Source organism: Gorilla gorilla, chromosome 9 (genome assembly GCF_029281585.2).
Source record: "Gorilla gorilla gorilla isolate KB3781 chromosome 9, NHGRI_mGorGor1-v2.1_pri, whole genome shotgun sequence".
NCBI lineage: Eukaryota > Metazoa > Chordata > Mammalia > Primates > Hominidae > Gorilla > Gorilla gorilla.
Window position 1 is genome coordinate 33,554,572 of NC_073233.2, and position 19,629 is coordinate 33,574,200.

Sequence of the window (19,629 nt, forward strand, 5' to 3'; positions counted from 1 at the left end):
GTTTGACCTCTCCAAACCTCATGCTGAAATGTGATCCCCAGTGTTGGAGGTGGGGTCTAATGGGAAGTGTTTGGGTCATGGGAACAGATCCCTCTCAATGGCTTGGTCCACTCCTCATGGTAATAAATGAGATCTTGCTTTATTCATTCCCACAAGAGCTGGTTTCTAAAAAAGACCCTGGCACCTCTCACCTCTCTCTCTTGCTTCCTTTCTCACCATGTGATCTCTGCACAGCCATCTTCCCTTCCCTTTCCTCCATGATTGGAAGCTCCCTGAAGCTCTCACCAGAAGCAGATGCTGGTACCATGCTTCTTGTACAGCCTGCAGAACCATAAGCCAAATAAACATCTTTTCTTTATAAATTACCCAGCCTTGGTTATTCTTTGATAGCAATGCAAGCAGACTAAGATGGCAAGACAGATCACAGACAAAGGCTACCTAGCTCAGTCCTACCTAGCTCATTTCCAGGAAATGACATCTAAAATAAGGCGTGAAAGATAAGTGAAAACTGACCAGGCATAGAAGAAAAGAATATTGTTTTTTTGTAGAAGGAATAGCAGGGAGAGAAGAAATGGATAGCTTCCATGAGTCAAGAGAATGGATGAAACACAGGGTTTAAAGAGATGGTGGTCAGGATAGTTGAGATAAGAGAAGTAAACCAGAGTGGCTACAAAGGGCCTTGCGAGCTAAGTTTAAAATTCACTTGAGTTTACTATCCCTGAATGTCCATTACCTGATTACAAGGGGAAGCCATGGAAGGTCTACTCTAAACTGACACAGAGAGATACCAAGCATGGGGCCAGGACAGAATAGGAACACAATAAATACCTGTTGATTCTGAATTCAAGCTGGTGATTCGTATAATCAAGGTATGTGAAAAGTGCAATGGGAGCAAAGAGGAGGGACGGGCTAGCTCTACCTGCAAGGGATGGGAAGATTCACAAGCAGGCAAAGTTGGCTTGGGCCTTAAGGGGTGAGTACAACAATGGGTGTGTTAAGTGACTTGTTATTTTTCTCTGCAATCTTCTATTAGCACATACTGACAGTCTTTGGAGTCCATCACGCTCTCAAAGACCTTCATGCCTTGAAAATCCTGCAAATTCACATCTCTATTTCTAGTTTTTTATTTTGTACTAATGATGTATTATCATAGTATAATGTTGGACTAGCTTTCCAAAGGCATGCGGTAGAAACAGGCCCCATCCCCAACAACCTTCTTCCTTACCAACAAAACATTAGCTTTATTCAAGACAGAAAAGTGCCAGCCCTGGGTTGGTGGGGGTTAAATCATGATTGACCTAAGTCAGTCATGACTATTTCATTAACATTTGCCAGACACTCACTTTTCCAGGCTCCCTTGCATCTAAGGGCAGTCATGGGACCCAGTTCTGGTCAATAATATTCTGGTCATTTAGGTATAAGAGTGAATCAGCTGGGAGGGCTTCTGGGATACTTCTGTTTCCTCACTGATAAAATGACATAGTCATTCCAAGAAAAGGATCTTTTGCCACTCCACACTCCCACTCCTTGTCACCTGTCTACTTTTGAATACTGTTGTGATATCTGGAGACACGGCAGCCATCTTGAAACCATGAGAAACAGGCAGAAGAATCAATGACCTACATAAATATGGAGATGAAAAAGTGTCTGTCAACTCAATAATACTGTGGAACTGCTGTTCTCACTTTAGACTACTTACCTCCAGACTTCCTATTATGTGAGATAATCAAAGTGATACGGTGTGGGCCACTATCAGTCAGGGTTTTATTACTTATCGCCAAATAGATTTTAAATTATATAGATGTTTCCAGAAATAGGACTATCTTTCTTCTCACCAGGATTATGAAGCTCTAAGACTATTAATAAAATGGCCAACTAGCCACACGAAGATGCAAGATATTGTTTTCCCAATCCAGAAAGCAGAAAACTTTCTTCCTTTAATCTTCCCTTCCCAATGATGACTCTTCCTTGGCTGGGTGGAGATGTTTGCACTTCAGATTTCCTACCTCCAAATATTACCTATTGCTTCATTGCCCTTTATATTTGGCCAGGCCTTTATTCATGGTGGCCGTTCTGGAGACCCCAGCTGGTTAGGAAAATTGAACTTGTCAAAAATCAGAGTGAGATTCTCCTTGGCAACTGCAAAGGTAAGCTGTCACCAGCCCTGTCAACAGTCACAGCAGAAAGAGAGCTATTTATTCATCTAAGACCTTCATGAGTCACAGTCTAAACATTCTGCAAACCCTCCCCTGGCAAGTCATACCCTGCCCCAGTCTCTGGGGAGAATGTTTCCCACCCAGAGCCACTTCAACACAACAGACTCTTGGCTTTTGGCTGTCTAATCTTTGGGCTGCACAAGTGGTCATGTTATTAATGACTCTGAGTCATCATATAGGGTATTTCATCTGGAGTGTGTGTAAAGAGGAGGAAGATGGAGGGCTACTGTAGCCCAGACAAGAAGTGAGGTTTCCTCTTGCTATGCCCCTGCCTCACTGTGTACCCTTCAAAATGCAACCAATTTCTTGCATTATAATGCTTCAAATCTCTCCACTTCTTGGTGAACTCCTTTTTTTTTTTTTTTTTTTTATGAGATTGAGTTTTGCTCTTGTCGACCAGGCTGGAATGCAGTGGCGTGATCTCAGCTCACTGCAATCTCTACCTCCCAGGTTCAAGTGATTCTCCTGCCTCAGCCTCCCAAGTAGCTGGGATTAAAAGCACCCACCAGCAGGCCCAGCTAATTTTTGTATTTTTAGTAGAGACAGGGTTTTGCCATGTTGGTCAGGCTGGTCTCGAACTCCTGACCTCAGGTGATCCACACGCCTTGGCCTCCCAAAGTGCTGGGATTACAGGCATGAGCCACCGCGCCCAGCTGTGACCTCCCCTTTTAATGCCCTCTTGTTTGTCAGTGTCAAGCAGCATTCAAAGAACTGAACAATACCCAGATGGGTTTGCACAGTGCTGAGGGTGAGAGAGATGGCAGACAAGGGCTCTGTTTTATATATATACATACATATATTTTTTTTTTAAATTTTAAGCCTAGGTTTTTAATTATACTTTTTCATTTTTGTTTCAAATTTCTGCTCCATGCCAATGTATACAGTGAATATGACCATGCCCTTTGAATGTTAAGCCTTGATGGCACCTTTCATGCAAAGCTTGACTCCGTGTATGTAGTTTAGTTGTTACTTCTTTCAGGAAGTCTCCTCTTATTTATATAAGCGGTGCTCCGTTTATGAGTCCCTATAACACCTGCTACTTCCTTAACAAAAGAGCTTATCACACTGGTAATTTGGTCACTCCTATGACTGCAAGGTCTGTAAGAGCAGGGTCTATCTCGTCACCTATGTCAAGAACATTCTCTGACACATAGTGGGCACCTCAACTAACATATAGTGAGTGAGTGAGTAGATGGGCCACCTTCTACAGCCTTCTACAACTGAGCAAACCCCAAAACTGGCCTTCAGGCCCCCAGACTTGGCCTAAACTTGGTAGAGAAGATGAGGACAGGACTGATCAGAGGGATGTTTCTGATATTCTATCATTCTGTGGTCATGGCAACATCAATATCTTGTGGATATGGATCAAGGCTTATAGTTTCCTGTCCAATAAAAGAGAATCTGGCTGGCCACAGTGGCTCAAACCTATAATCCCAACACTTTGGGAGGCCCAGGCAGGGGATCACTTAAGCCCAGGAGTTTCAGATCAGCCCAGGTAACGTAGTGAAACCTCATCTCTACTGAAAAAACTAAAAGTTAGTCAGATGTGTTGGCATGTTCCTGTAGTCCCAGATACTGAGGAGGCTGAGGCAAGAGGATCACTTGAGCCTAGGAGTTCGAGGCTATAGTGAGCTATGATGGCACTACTGCATTCAGCCTGTTCAGCAGAGCGAGAACTTGTCTCAAAGAAAGAAAAAAAAAAGATGGAAAAATAGGTCTTAATATTATACTTTTGCTGCGGAGATTAAAGGAGATTGCATGCTCACAGTCTGTGACCCATAGTAAGTGTTCAATACATGCAACTGCTATTATTGCGAGCTAAGAAGGGACTAAGAACCAAAATCAATGTTTCTTCCTGTTATAACATAACCCTCCCACCTGAATGTCTGCCCCCTTGTGGTGTTGCCAGGGAATGCTAGGTTTTATCTGGCTATCTTTCAATGCCTAATATGACACCTAATTTGAAATCACCTGGCACTCGCACACACAATGTACCCTCTTTTCCTTAAATCCAGATTGTACCTATTTACCTGGACGTATCCAGAACTTGCACTGTGGCCTTTTCCAGATGCAATCCAGCTTTTAAGATTTTATGTGTAATCCCCATCTCTCCCGACCTTACTGGACTTTGCCTCTGGACTCTCTGGAGTATGAGTCCAAGCAGCCCTCATAGACTCTGGCATGGGTTTGTCTGCTGACTCTCCTGGCTCCCCACTTCCTTGATAGGAAGTTCTTGTCATGTCTTCAAGTCCCCCTCAGCTGAGACCACAGCCAACTAGCCAGCTGGCTTCCTGGTTGAACAACCAACCCCCCTGGGTCCAGCACAGAAATGGTACCCAGGAAAAGTGTATGGAATCCAGTGTCCTTATGTTTCCTGTCCATTTCCAGTTCATCACTGGGATGGGGCTGAGACCCTATCCTCAACAAGGCTAAAACCTCCTCTGAAATGGCTATGTGCCTCACACCAAAGGACAAGAAAATTGCCCATTGGAAGACAAATGTGAGTGTGGGAGTGAACCCCAAAAACCTATCAATTACCCTGACCCGAAAAAACACTATCAATGTAAAATGCAGCCCAGAGAATAAACATATCCCAAACCAGTTTCAAAGTGTGATTGACACCAGATAAATTCATTTTGGGGGGACCATGTTAAAAAGGGGAAGGGAGAAACTCGTTGAGCACCATATGCCTGACATGTTCTCACATAATCCACACAACATCCTGTAACCTTGATAGCTCTGTCTTTAAGGTGAGCTGTGAAACTCAGATCAGATTAGTAATTTACCCCAAAAGTTACATATTAAGTGACCAAACATGGATTCAAGCCCATATCTGTCTCCAAGCCCAAGGTCTAAGCACTCTCATTCTCCCATACTAGCCATAAAAAGGTAAAGCTCCCCTTCTAGAGATGATTACCCATTACGTCTCCCCTTGGTAGACACTCTATCTTCTCCTTTCCTCTGCAGACTTTCTGTTGAGATCCTGCCCAGCCAACCAGCCAGCGGGCTTTATTCTTCTTAAGGCCTTTAAGAAGGCCCTCTCTACTTAGAAAGGCAGTAGCATAGAGCACAGTCATTAAATCTGGTTCCAGAGCCAGGTAGCCTAGGTTCAAATCCCAGTGCCACTACTTACCAGCTTTGTGACGTTGGACAAGGTATTTAGAGTGTCTGTGCCTCAGTTTTCTCTTCTATAAAGTAGGGGTAATAGTAGTAATCCATCTCACGGGTGGTTGTGAAGATTGACCGAGTTCATATGGGGCTGACATATATTAAGTGCTCAGTAAGTTTTAGCCACCAGTATTACAAGTTAATTTTATAAAAATTTGACAAGGCGTTATAAATCTCATTGGGCAGATGAGGAAACTGAGGCAGAGAACAGTTAATATCTTGTCCATGGTCACACTGCTTATCACAGGGAAAGCCAGGATCAGTTGAAAAGAAAAGGGGGGTCTCCCGATTCCTTACCCAGGGCACTCTGTCCTCCTGCTCACCTAACCAAGAGGCAGAAAAAGCAATTTACCTGTTAATACAAGGCATAATCTCCCCTCCCTGATGTTCTCCCTGTCACATGAACTACAAAGAAGTCACCACAAACATCCATTTATTTATAAACCTACAACATTAGCCTCTTCACTTAAAAGCCTCTTGGTAACTTGCTGGTTAAAAGCGTTTCAGATTCTGTCAGAGAAACAAGCTCACACTGACATCTTGTCTCCATATGCCTTTGAAAACCTGCTGAGAGTCCCTTAATCCCTCGCTGAGGAACGTTCCTCTGCACTGTGTTCTTCTAAGGTTTCCACCGTTGGGTGTGGGTATTTTCTGAAAGCTCTCTCTTTTGAAAAATTCCCATGCTTTGAGTCATACCAAAATCAGAGGGAAATGAATGCTGCCAAAAGTCCCAACATTTACATAAGCTCTTAATCAGCCCTCTGGTTCATTACAGTGTGACATATCAGTTACACTGCTGTTCAGGCAAAGAAATGGGGTCTTGGAATCTGCAGAGGGCCCTGGAAAATTGTGTTCTCTGAGTGGAAGTGGAGCAGGTTCCAGCTTCTCCCTTTATAAAAGTTCAATCTTAGCTGCATTTGTGTTTACGTATTTAGTAAATATTTATTGGTTTCTTAATATGGGGACCATAATAATTGATGGAGAGACAACAATAAGTAAAAAAGATATGACCCCTGACTTTATGAAGCTTATAGTCTAGATGGACAACAGACACTAATCAAAATAAAGGATACTGTGAGAGTATCTAGTGGGGGACATAAACTTGACCCCATTTGGGGTTCAAGAAAAGCTTCTGCTAGTGAATGATGTTTCACCTGGAATCTGTAGGTCTGGGGAGCAGGAACATCTAGGCAGTGTAGCACAAAGTGGGGTAGATGAAGTAGAGAGAGCAGAGAAAATGAAGATAGATGAAGCCAGTGAGCTAAGTACATCTTTATTTTAGAGCTATGGGAAACCACTGAGAGCCTGTAGCCACCGTGTCTAAGGGCGTCACCATCCTGATTATTATAAAATATTCTCCCTGTATTATGGTTATTTCCCTGTCATCTCCTACCCTGATTGTCATAATAGCTACTATTTTGCTAGCACTATTTTATATATACACATATATATATATTCACATTATATGTGTTTTTATATACAGAGAGACTACACACACACACACACACATACACACACACATATGGTCTCACCAATCCTCACCCCAACTCTATAAAGAATATACTATCATTATGCCCATTTTACAGATGAAAAGAAGAAGGCTCAAAGAGGGCAAATAATCTGCCTATGACTACACAGATGAGACAGGTTGGAAGGCAGGTCTCTCTGATTCCAAGGTCCAAGTTTTTAACAAGTCAATACTGCAAGTTCCCTGCAGTCAGCAGCTGGGTCTTTCTGATTCTGCTTGGTTTGCTAATGCATGGCCCACAGGCATTACAGGTGTGTGGAACTAACTTCCTTGCTTGTCCAAGCCTCCTGTCCCCTACTACTCACCTAATCATAGGTGACACTTCTAAAGCCCTTACTTACTGCATGCCAGCTATGGTTCTAGTACTTCATGCATATTTGCTCATTTTCATTTTTGCCACAACCTATGAAGTAGGTACTATTATTTTCATCCTCTCCATTTTTCAGATAAGAGAACTGAGTTGCAGAAGCATTAATAGCTTCACCAAGGACACACAGTAATAAGCGGCCCAACAAAGATTCTAACCCAGGCCGACTGGATCCAGAGCTTGGACTCCTGACAACTAGAGATTATTGTTCCTTTCGCAATCCAGCCACATGAACCTCCTTTATATTTAATGCAAAATATGCATTGTTTTTCACCTCCAGCCTTCTCAAATGTCAATGTCTCTTCCTATGCATTCGCCTACTCCACCTAACCTCACTTTCCCTTGGGCTCCCTCCTATCCATCCTCCAGGATTCTTGGTCAGGGTCAGCTGCCCCTTCTGTGTGTGCTACCCCATCACCCTGTGCTTCCCCTTCCCAGCACTCAGCACATAAACTGGGTATTTCAACTACAGGTTCTCTGTCCACCTCCCACCCTTGACTTGAAGCTGCACAGGACAGGGTCCAAGCTACCCAGGCATTTCTGTATCTACAATGCCTGCAGCTTGGCAGGGGCTCTATCATTACTGTGAAATGACCAGATACATTTATAAATAAGTGAATAAATTTGAATAGTTTTTTGTACCCCAAAGTGGTTACACATAGCAGGCCTCATTCAGTGTTGCTGAATGAAGAGTCAAGCGTATAATGTTATTCCAGAATTAAATTTTTACTTGTGGTTTTCTTTTTCTCCCTCTTTGTTTTCAAAGCCCAAAGAAAGATGACAGAAGAACAAAGATGAAGGAGGAGGCCACTGGTTTACAGGAAGGGTAAAGGACAATGACTATCCAGATTTTTCTTCCAACTTTACTTTAAGAAAAAAAAAAAAAAAAACTTGAGGTCCTCCTAAACCGCAGGCATTTGAGCAGTCTGAGGGGTAGCCTCCTGGACTCCTTGTCTACCTGTCTCTCCTGAAGCTTGGAACCTGCAACAGCAGGCGCAGGGGCTCCACTGAGAGTGCTGGAGGCTCTGAAATGGAGCACGGAAGCTGGCGTGGGCTGTGATTGTTCCTGAGCCGCAAGGACAGTGGCTGTTCTGGGCACTTCAGGAAGTACTTGCTCCAAGAGGCCCTTCCAGCTATTGTTGTTAGGCCTGAGCATGCTGGGCTGGCACCAGGACAAGCTGCCCTCTCCAGGTCAAGGATTGGTCCAGGGCATTAGGGGCAGGAAGGTGAAGTGGGGAGGTAGCAGGGGAGGGAAGGATATGCAAACTAGGAAGGAGTCTTGGGCCTGGACTTCTCTTTTCTTCAGGCCATTAATGCCAGGAGCCACCTGCCTCTGGGTTTATTTCTGTCTCCTCTGGCCATACACTGCACAGATTCATGATAAACCAGATGCTGCCAGTGATATCTTGGCTGGGTCCACAAGAACTATCAAGTGCCGTGAAAGGAACATGGGTTTTAGAGTCCAAGACTCTGGGCTTGCATGCTGGCTCTGCCCCCATGTGTGCCCTTGGGCACTTCTGAATCTCCTCTTCCTCTTCCTTTTCCTTTTCCATAAAAAAGAAATGATAACCAGCTTGAGAGGTCATGAGGATAAGATAAGCTAAGATTAATGAACTTGTCAGGTATACAATGGCAATGGGAAAATGCTAGCTTCCTCCCTTCTCCTGAGCAGCTGGACAAGGAAGGGGGTGGGCGTCAGGGGGAGCTTGGGCAGCAGATGTCACATTTCGATGTGTTCCTCCCTAGCTCAGGCTGCAAGGCCTGGGCACTGAGCCCACTCCAGCCTGAATTCTCCCGACAGCTGCTCAGCTTCTCTACTTGTCCTTGCTCATGACTCCTGATTGAACCAAGAAAAGCCTCTGCTTTGCTCCAGTGACAAAAAAATAAATAACAAGAATGATGTAACACGTGTCTCTCAAGGCCACCAGCCACAGAGAAAGTCCAGGCTTCCGGATCTGTACCCCAAATCCACACCAGGATTCCAAACCAATCCCCTGCTGTCCCGTGGATTCTGGTAGCTCCTGTGTTAACCCTCTACCTGCAGGCAGCTCTGCCTCCCCCTTGTCTTGTGACCAAGGCCACCAACACTGTCACTGAGGCACAAAATTGGCTGGAGGCAGGAAATGAGTTCCTAAGCACTAAGTCTTTGCAACCTGATCTTTAGTAATAATTTATTACTACATTATACTAGTTTAATTAGTAATAGCTAATTATTAATACTAATTAAATTACTGGTTTATTCAGCAATAAATAAATAAACACTTATTGAGCACAATATGCCAGACACTCTTCTAAACTCTTTATGTTAACTTTTTTAATCTTCACAAACACATTTTGAAGTAGGTACTGTTCATAACCCCATTTTACAAAGAAAAAACTGAATTTTAGGGAGTTTAATTGCTGAACCAAGGCCACAGAATTGGTGAGTTGCAGGTAAAATTTGAACCCATTTCTGCAGATGTCAAGTTGTGTTTTTTTGTCTTTCCATCATGCTACTGACACCCAAACCAAATGAAACTGGCAGCCCGGATTCTTTCAGAGAGATGTTGTAAAAGAGTTCCCCCAGCAACCTCACCTGTTAAACCCCCAAATTAAGTCTGAAGAGCAAAGCAGGAGTCTGACTGCTCTTCAAAGGGAGAGATGTCAGGAAGCATGATGTAGTGAAGCCTCTCTCTGCTAGGTGCTAGAAGTATACTCCTGGGCCTGTCAGCGGCCCTCTTTGGTATTCAGGATCTTCATCTGTAAAAGGAGAAGATAAAAGTAATTTGGCTTCGACAAGATTCCTTCCAACCCTGACATTCCATAATCCTATGAAACAGCTACCATTTATTATTTCCTCTGTGCCAGATACTGTGCTGAGTATTTCACATAATTGCAAAATCATCACAGCCAACAAATAGCTGTGATGGAGCTGCAACTGATGGAGCACTGGTTATTTGCCAGGCTCTGCTGTAAGTACTTCCCCCTGTATTATCTCATTTAATCCCCAGAACAACACTAAGAGGAAGGTATTATTATCCCCACCACCCTCAAGGATCTAAGGCTCAGAAGAATGATACAAAGCTAGTCAAAGTCTCCCAATCATTAAGTGCTGCTCTTGGGGTTTGAACCCAGATTTTTCTGACTCCATAACCCATGCTTTTAATCACTGTACTACTTCAAGTGCCCCCTCAACGTCAGGCAAGGGCAGACACCAGGAACAGGCTGTGTTGGTTTTTGGTTGCCCCACTGACTATCCATCTGCAGTTGTTTTTCTTCCATTCTGATCATCAATCATAGTGTGACTTAAATGGATCAGGGTAAGGAGTCCCCAGCTGCCATGCACAGCCACAGCAGCCACTGCCCACAGTCCTTTCTGTGGGCTTTCTGGGCAGCATTAGTGGAAAGTCCTATCTATGAAGTAAACTAACAAGATTGGGGGAGGGGTCCCCTTATTTATTTAGTCATCGCTCCCCAAGGCTAAACTGGTGGCCTGGCAACAGCGAGTATTTTCTCTGAGCTCAAAAGCCAACTCCAAGTGTTCAGGGTGAACAGGTTGGGAAACTTGAGAACCACACAGACATCAGGAAAAATTCCGTGAGTGGTTGTCTGTGGTGAAATGATGATATGGCCCTGAGTTTGCTCTCCCCAGGAGAACTTGGAAGCTGCCCCCTTTTCCACCTCCCACCTCACTTGGAACTAAGTAAACCAAGAAATTCTAGGAAGCAGCCCAACCTGAAAGAGCTGGCTTCTCCAGGAAAGGAGAGGGGAGGGTGAAGAGACCCAGGGTCTGTCCGTCCCAAGGGGATGGTCAGTCACAGAAGTCACTGACCAGCACTCCAGGCCAGATCTCACTGGTCCGGCCACAGATTTTTCTAATCCTGTGGGTTGAACTGCACCCAAATGACTGCAGATGGGATCAGAGATGGAGGTCTCACCAGTCAGAGGAAAAACATCCAAGTATCAGGAGAGATGTTGAGGCATAGTTCCAAGAGGAGCCATCTAAAAGCAGGCAGAGTTTGAAAGAAACTTCCAATTAAAAAAAAAAAAATGCCTTTCTGTAAGGTCACTCCCTGTGAGGCAGGAGAATAGGGTCTGGAGGCAGGGAACATAAAGCCGATTCATGCTGACTTCCTAGAACTAAATCAAATGGAAACACTTCAGCTATGACAGGAAATACCCTCTCCATTTACACAGGGCATACACTGAGTAAATGACTTTGTAACTTCTTTGTAACTTTGCTTCTTCCTCTTCATCTACATAGGGTGTACACTGAGTAACCAATGGAAACCTCTAGTGCATATTTAAACCCCAGAAAATTCTGTAACGGGGGTCTTGAGCCCCTGTGCTTGGCCCGCTCCCACCCTGTGGAGTGTGCTTTCATTTTCAATAAATCTCTGCTTTGGTTCCTTTATTCTTTCCTTGCTTTGTGTGTTTTGTCCAATTCTTTGTCCAAGATGCCAAGAACCTGGACACCCCCCACTGGTAACAACTACAACCAAGGTCACCACATCACACTACCTGTACTTTGCTCCCCAAAAACAGTTGCTAGCATTTATTCAGAACCTTCTCTGTTCTATCAGTTAAAAGAAAAAAAAACCCTAGTAATTTCTGGAACAAAATCACAAATATATTCACTTTCACAAACAGTGTAGACATGTCAAGAATCCTATTTCTTACCCACAAGAGGACTAGTCTTGTCCCTTTACTGTGTGTTTTTGATTGCACTGGTCACTGAGTTTTTTCTCAGTGAAACAGCACCTTATCAATACATCATTGGTATAGGTTTGTTAGCTTTCAATCACAGTGGTATCATTTTATTCCTCGGCCCCAAGGGAATTTGGGGCCACAACGATCTGATTTCAAACTTCAGCTCAGCCATTTTATTTCTTCAAGATCCTAAACAAATAACCTATGCTTTCTCAGCCTTAGTTTTCCCATCTACAAAAATGGAGCTAGTCCTAGCACTACCTACCTCAAGAAATTGTTACAGGAGGAGCCAAGATGGCCGAATAGGAACAGCTCCGGTCTACAGCTCCCAGCGTGAGCGACGCAGAAGACGGGTGATTTCTGCATTTCCATCTGAGGTACCGGGTTCATCTCACTAGGGAGTGCCAGACAGTGGGCGCAGGTCAGTGGGTGTGTGCACCGTGCGCGAGCCGAACCAGGGCGAGGCATTGCCTCACTTGGGAAGCGCAAGGGGTCAGGGAGTTCCCTTTCTGAGTCAAAGAAATGGGTGACGGACGGCACCTGGAAAATCGGGTCACTCCCACCCGAATACTGCACTTTTCCGACCGGCTTAAAAAACGGTGCACCACGAGATTATATCCCACACATGGCTCGGAGGGTCCTACGCCCACGGAGTCTCGCTGATTGCTAGCACAGCAGTCTGAGATCAAACTGCAAGGCGGCAGCGAGGCTGGGGGAGGGGCGCCCGCCATTGCCCAGGCTTGATTAGGTAAACAAAGCAGCCGGGAAGCTCGAACTGGGTGGAGCCCACCACAGCTCAAGGAGGCCTGCCTGCCTCTGTAGGCTCCACCTCTGGGGGCAGGGCACAGACAAACAAAAAGACAGCAGTAACCTCTGCAGACTTAAATGTCCCTGTCTGACAGCTTTGAAGAGAGCAGTGGTTCTCCCAGCATGCAACTGGAGATCTGAGAACGGGCAGACTGCCTCCTCAAGTGGGTCCCTGACCCCTGACCCCCGAGCAGCCTAACTGGGAGGCACCCCCCAGCAGGGGCACACTGACACCTCACACGACAGGGTACTCCAACTGACCTGCAGCTGAGGGTCCTCTCTGTTAGAAGGAAAACTAACAAACAGAAAGGACATCCACACCAAAAACCCATCTGTACATCACCATCATCAAAGACCAAAAGTAAATAAAACCACAAAGATGGGGAAAAAACAGAACAGAAAAACTGGAAACTCTAAAAAGCAGAGCGCCTCTCCTCCTCCAAAGGAACGCAGTTCCTCACCAGCAACGGAAAACAGCTGGATGGAGAATGACTTTGACGAGCTGAGAGAAGAAGGCTTCAGACCATCAACTTACTCTGAGCTACGGGAGGACATTCAAACCAAAGGCAAAGAAGTTGAAAACTTTGAAAAAAATGTAGAAGAATGTATAACTAGAATAACCAATACAGAGAAGTGCTTAAAGGAGCTGATGGAGCTGAAAACCAAGGCTCGAGAACTACGTGAAGAGTGCAGAAGCCTCAGGAGCCGATGTGATCAACTGGAAGAAAGGGTATCAGCGATGGAAGATGAAATGAATGAAATGAAGCGAGAAGGGAAGTTTAGAGAAAAAAGGATAAAAAGAAATGAGAAAAGCCTCCAAGAAATATGGGACTATGTGAAAAGACCAAATCTACGTCTGATTGGTGTACCTGAAAGTAATGGGGAGAATGGAACCAAGCTGGAAAACACTCTGCAGGATATTATCCAGGAGAACTTCCCCAATCTAGCAAGGCAGGCCAACATTCAGATTCAGGAAATACAGAGAACGCCACAAAGCTACTCCTCGAGAAGAGCAACTCCAAGACACATAATTGTCAGATTCACCAAAGTTGAAATGAAGGAAAAAATGTTAAGGGCAGCCAGAGAGAAAGGTCGGGTTACCCTCAAAGGGAAGCCCATCAGACTAACAGCAGATCTCTCGGCAGAAACCCTACAAGCCAGAAGAGAGTGGGGGCCAATATTCAACATTCTTAAAGAAAAGAATTTTCAACCCAGAATTTCATATCCAGCCAAACTAAGCTTCATAAATGAAGGAGAAATAAAATCCTTTACAGACAAGCAAATGCTGAGAGATTTTGTCACCACCAGGCCTGCCCTAAAAGAGCTCCTGAAGGAAGCACTAAACATGGAAAGGAACAACCGGTACCGGCCGCTGCAAAATCATGCCAAAATGTAAAGACCATCGAGACTAGGAAGAAACTGCATCAACTAACGAGCAAAATAACCAGCTAATATCATAATGATGGGATCAAATTCACACATAACAATATTAACTTTAAATGTAAATGGACTAAATGCTTCAATTAAAAGACACAGACTGGCAAATTGGATAAAGAGTCAAGACCCATCAGTGTGCTGTATTCAGGAAACCCATCTCACTTGCAGAGACACACATAGGCTCAAAATAAAAGGATGGAGGAAGATCTACCAAGCAAATGGAAAACAAAAAAAGGCAGGGGTTGCAATCCTAGTCTCTGATAACACAGACTTTCAACCAACAAAGATCAAAAGAGACAAAGAAGGCCATTACATAATGGTAAAGGGATCAATTCAACAAGAAGAGCTAACTATCCTAAATATATATGCACCCAATACAGGAGCACCAAGATTCATAAAGCAAGTCCTGAGTGACCTACAAAGAGACTTAGACTCCCACACATTAATAATGGGAGATTTTAACACCCCACTGTCAACATTAGACAGATCAATGAGACAGAAAGTCAACAAGGATACCCAGGAATTGAACTCAGCTCTGCACCAAGCGGACCTCATAGACATCTACAGAACTCTCCACCCCAAATCAACAGAATATACATTTTTTTCAGCACCACACCACACCTATTCCAAAATTGACAACATACTGGGAAGTAAAGCTCTCCTCAGCAAATGTAAAAGAACAGAAATTATAACAAACTATCTCTCAGACCACAGTGCAATCAAACTAGAACTCAGGATTAAGAAACTCACTCAAAACCGCTCAACTACATGGAAACTGAGCAACCTGCTCCTGAATGACTACTGGGTAAATAACAAAATGAAGGCAGAAATAAAGATGTTCTTTGAAACCAACGAGAACAAAGACACAACATACCAGAATCTCTGGGACGCATTCAAAGCAGTGTGTAGAGGGAAATTTATAGCACTAAATGCCCACAAGAGAAAGCAGGAAAGATCCAAAATTGATACCCTAACATCACAATTAAAAGAACTAGAAAAGCAAGAGCAAACACATTCAAAAGCTAGCAAAAGGCAAGAAATAACTAAAATCAGAGCAGAACTGAAGGAAATAGAGACACAAAAAACCCTTCAAAAAATTAGTGAATCCAGGAGCTGGTTTTTTGAAAGGATCAACAAAATTGATAGACCGCTAGCGAGACTAATAAAGAAAAAAAGAGAGAAGAATCAAATAGGCGCAATAAAAAATGATAAAGGGGATATCACCACCAATCCCACAGAAATACAAACTACCATCAGAGAATACTACAAACACCTCTACACAAATAAACTAGAAAATCTAGAAGAAATGGATAAATTCCTTGACATATACACTCTCCCAAGACTACACCAGGAAGAAGTTGAATCTCTGAATAGACCACCAACAGGAGCTGAAATTGTGGCAATAATCAATAGCTTACCAACCAAAGAGTCCAGGACCAGATGGATTCACAGCTGAATTCTACCAGACGTACAAGGAGGAACTGGTACCATTCCTTCTGAAACTATTCCAATCAATAGAAAAAGAGGGAATCCTCCCTAACTCATTTTATGAGGCCAGCATCATTCTGATACCAAAGCCAGGCAGAGACACAACAAAAAAAGAGAATTTTAGACCAATATCCTTGATGAATATTGATGCAAAAATCCTCAATAAAATACTGGCAAAACAAATCCAGCAGCACATCAAAAAGCTTATCCACCATGATCAAGTGGGCTTCATCCCTGGGATGCAAGGCCGGTTCAATATACGCAAATCAATAAATGTAATCCAGCATATAAACAGAGCCAAAGACAAAAACCACATGATTACCTCAATAGATGCAGAAAAAGCCTTTGACAAAATTCAACAACCCTTCATGCTAAAAACTCTCAATAAATTAGGTATTGATGGGATGTATTTCAAAATAATAAGAGCTATCTATGACAAACCCACAGCCAATATCATACTGAATGGGCAAATACTGGAAGCATTCCCTTTGAAAACTGGCACAAGACAGGGATGCCCTCTCTCACCACTCCTATTCAACATAGTGTTGGAAGTTCTGGCCAGGGCAATTAGGCAGGAGAAGGAAATAAAGGGTATTCAATTAGGAAAAGAGGAAGCCAAATTGTCCCTGTTTGCAGACGACATGATTGTATATCTAGAAAACTCCATTGTCTCAGCCCAAAATCTCCTTAAGCTGATAAGCAACTTCAGCAAAGTCTCAGGATACAAAATCAATGTACAAAAATCACAAGCATTCTTATACACCAACAACAGACAAACAGAGAGCCAAATCATGAGTGAACTCCCATTCACAATTGCTTCAAAGAGAATAAAATACCTAGGAATCCAACTTACAAGGGATGTGAAGGACCTCTTCAAGGAGAACTACAAACCACTGCTCAAGGAAATAAAAGAGGATACAAACAAATGGAAGAACATTCCATGCTCATGGGTAGGAAGAATCAATATCATGAAAATGGCCATACTGCCCAAGGTAATTTACAGATTCAATGCCATCCCCATCAAGCTACCAATGACTTTCTTCACAGAATTGGAAAAAACTACTTTAAAGTTCATATGGAACCAAAAAAGAGCCCGCATCGCCAAGTCAATCCTAAGCCAAAAGAACAAAGCTGGAGGCATCACACTACCTGACTTGAAACTATACTACAAGGCTACAGTAACCAAAACAGCATGGTACTGGTACCAAAACAGAGATATAGACCAATGGAACAGAACAGAGCCCTCAGAAATAATGCCGCATATCTACAACTATCTGATCTTTGACAAACCTGAGAAAAACAAGCAATGGGGAAAGGATTCCTTATTTAATAAATGGTGCTGGGAAAACTGGCTAGCCATATGTAGAAAGCTGAAACTGGATCCCTTCCTTACACCTTATACAAAAATCAATTCAAGATGGATTAAAGACTTAAACATTGGACCTAAAACCATAAAAACCCTAGAAGAAAACCTAGGCATTACCATTCAGGACATAGGCATGGGCAAGGACTTCATGTCTAAAACACCAAAAGCAATGGCAACAAAAGACAAAATTGACAAATGGGATCTAATTAAACTAAAGAACTTCTGCACAGCAAAAGAAACTACCATCAGCGTGAACAGGCAACCTACAAAATGGGAGAAAATTTTCCCAACCTACTCATCTGACAAAGGGTTAATATCCAGAATCTACAATGAGCTCAAACAAATTTACAAGAAAAAAACAAACAACCCCATCAAAAAGTGGGTGAAGGACATGAACAGACACTTCTCAAAAGAAGACATTTATGCAGCCAAAAAACACATGAAAAAATGCTCATCATCACTGGCCATCAGAGAAATGCAAATCAAAACCACAGTGAGATACCATCTCACACCAGTTAGAATGGCAATCATTAAAAAGTCAGGAAACAACAGGTGCTGGAGAGGATGTGGAGAAATAGGAACACTTTTACACTGTTGGTGGGACTGTAAACTAGTTCAACCATTGCGGAAGTCAGTGTGGCGATTCCTCAGGGATCTAGAACTGGAAATACCATCTGACCCAGCTATCCCATTACTGGGTATATAACCAAAGGACTATAAATCATGCTGCTATAAAGACACATGCACACGTATGTTTATTGCGGCATTATTCACTACAGCGAAGACTTGGAACCAACCCAAATGTCCAACAATGATAGAGTGGATTAAGAAAATGTGGCACATATACACCATGGAATACTATGCAGCCATAAAAAATGATGAGTTCATGTCCTTTGTAGGGACAAGGATGAAATTGGAAATCATCATTCTCAGTAAACTATCGCAAGAACAAAAAATCAAATACCTCATATTCTCACTCATAGGTGGGAATTGAACAATGAGATCACATGGACACAGGAAGGGGAATATCACACTCTGGGGACTGTTGTGGGGTGGGGGGAGGGGGGAGTGATAGCATTGGGAGATATACCTAATGCTAGATGATGAGTTAGTGGGTGCAGCGCACCAGCATGGCACATGTATACATATGTAACTAACCTGCACAATGTGCACATGTACCCTAAAACTTAAAGTATAATAAAAAAAAAAAGAAATTGTTACAAAGCTCAAAAGAGATAATGCATACAGAAAGCATCTAGAAACATAGTAGAGGCTCTATACATTTAATTATTTCCCCTCAACTCCTTAAACTGGGCACAGGAAATATTACAGTAACTAAAAAAACAGAAAACCTTGCATCCCAAATCCCACTCCTCTACCTCTGTTTCCTAATCCCACCACCTATATCCCAAATCCCCACATTCTGGTCACCTGTGCTAAGAAAATATCTGAAAGTCTTCTCCTTCCCATTGTTAATCAGGGTAGCTCTCTAGGTATATTCAAGCACAAGGCTAGGGGACCCACATTGTCAAGACCCTGTGAATGCATCCACCCACAGGTCGATGCTTTGCTCCATCCGATGTCTCAGTGACTCCAGGTCCTGCAATGATGCCCCTTCCCCGAGACGCCACAGCAGTCTTTACCAATGCCCCTCTTTGGATGATCATTTGATAATCTCTCAAAGAGGATCTTATCTATTTCTGCCCAGCTTCACCTCTCACCCCGGGAAAGACATTACACCACAAAGAATGATATTTTTTTAGCAAAAGTGATTAAGAGTTCAGGCTCTGAAATGAAGCGACCTCAGTCTGAATCTTGGCTTTGTCACTCACCTGCTTGACCTTGGCAGTGTTGACCTAACCACACCAAGAAGAAGCATGTCTTCCACGGGATGAGGGTATTACAGTGCATACTGACAAGGCTACCATGAGGATTCATAAAAATCATTCACTTAAAATATTTAGCACAGTACCTGAAACATAGTAAATGCACAGTATATGTATTAGTCTGTTTTTGCACTGCTGACATACAGGAGACTGGGAAGAAAAACAGGTTTAATGCACTCACAGTTCCTCGTGGCTGGGAAGGCCTCACAACTATGGCAAGGGCAGAAGGCACATCTTAAGTGGCAGTGGCAAGAGAGAAATGAAAAAGAAGCAAAAGCAGAAACTCCTTATAAAACCATCGGATCTTGTGAGACTTATTCACTACCAAAAAAACAGTATGGGGGAAACTGCCCCCATGATTCAACTATCTCCTACCAGGTCCCTCCCACAACATGTGGGAATTACAGGAGGACAATTCAAGATGAGATTTGGGTGGGGACACAGAGCCAAACCATATCAGTATACAGTTGTGTTATTGTGACCTGGCCATTGAAGATGTATAGAGTTATAGACTATTAGCATTTGAAAACCCTCTCTCAAAAAAAAAAAAAAAAAAAAAAAGAGGGACAAGGATGGATGACAAAATTTAGAAAGAAAAAACTATTTCTAACAATTTTTTTAAAGAAAAGTGAAGCGCATGAATGGGTTAGGTTCTGCTATAGATACTACACATAAAT

General features: G+C 43.1%; 1 long non-coding RNA gene across 1 annotated transcript in view; it reads right to left on the minus strand.

Moving 5' to 3' along the window:
- Window positions 1-19,038, minus strand: part of LOC101132721 (uncharacterized) — a 189,894-nt gene extending 170,856 nt beyond the window's left edge. The window contains exons 1-4 of the long non-coding RNA XR_008669348.2: window positions 18,899-19,038; window positions 12,234-12,362; window positions 11,197-11,398; window positions 9,855-10,018 (exon numbers count right to left, since the gene is read on the minus strand). This is a non-coding gene — a long non-coding RNA (uncharacterized lncRNA). The remainder of the gene's footprint in view (window positions 1-9,854; window positions 10,019-11,196; window positions 11,399-12,233; window positions 12,363-18,898) is intronic.
- Window positions 19,039-19,629: the final 591 nt, after the last annotated feature.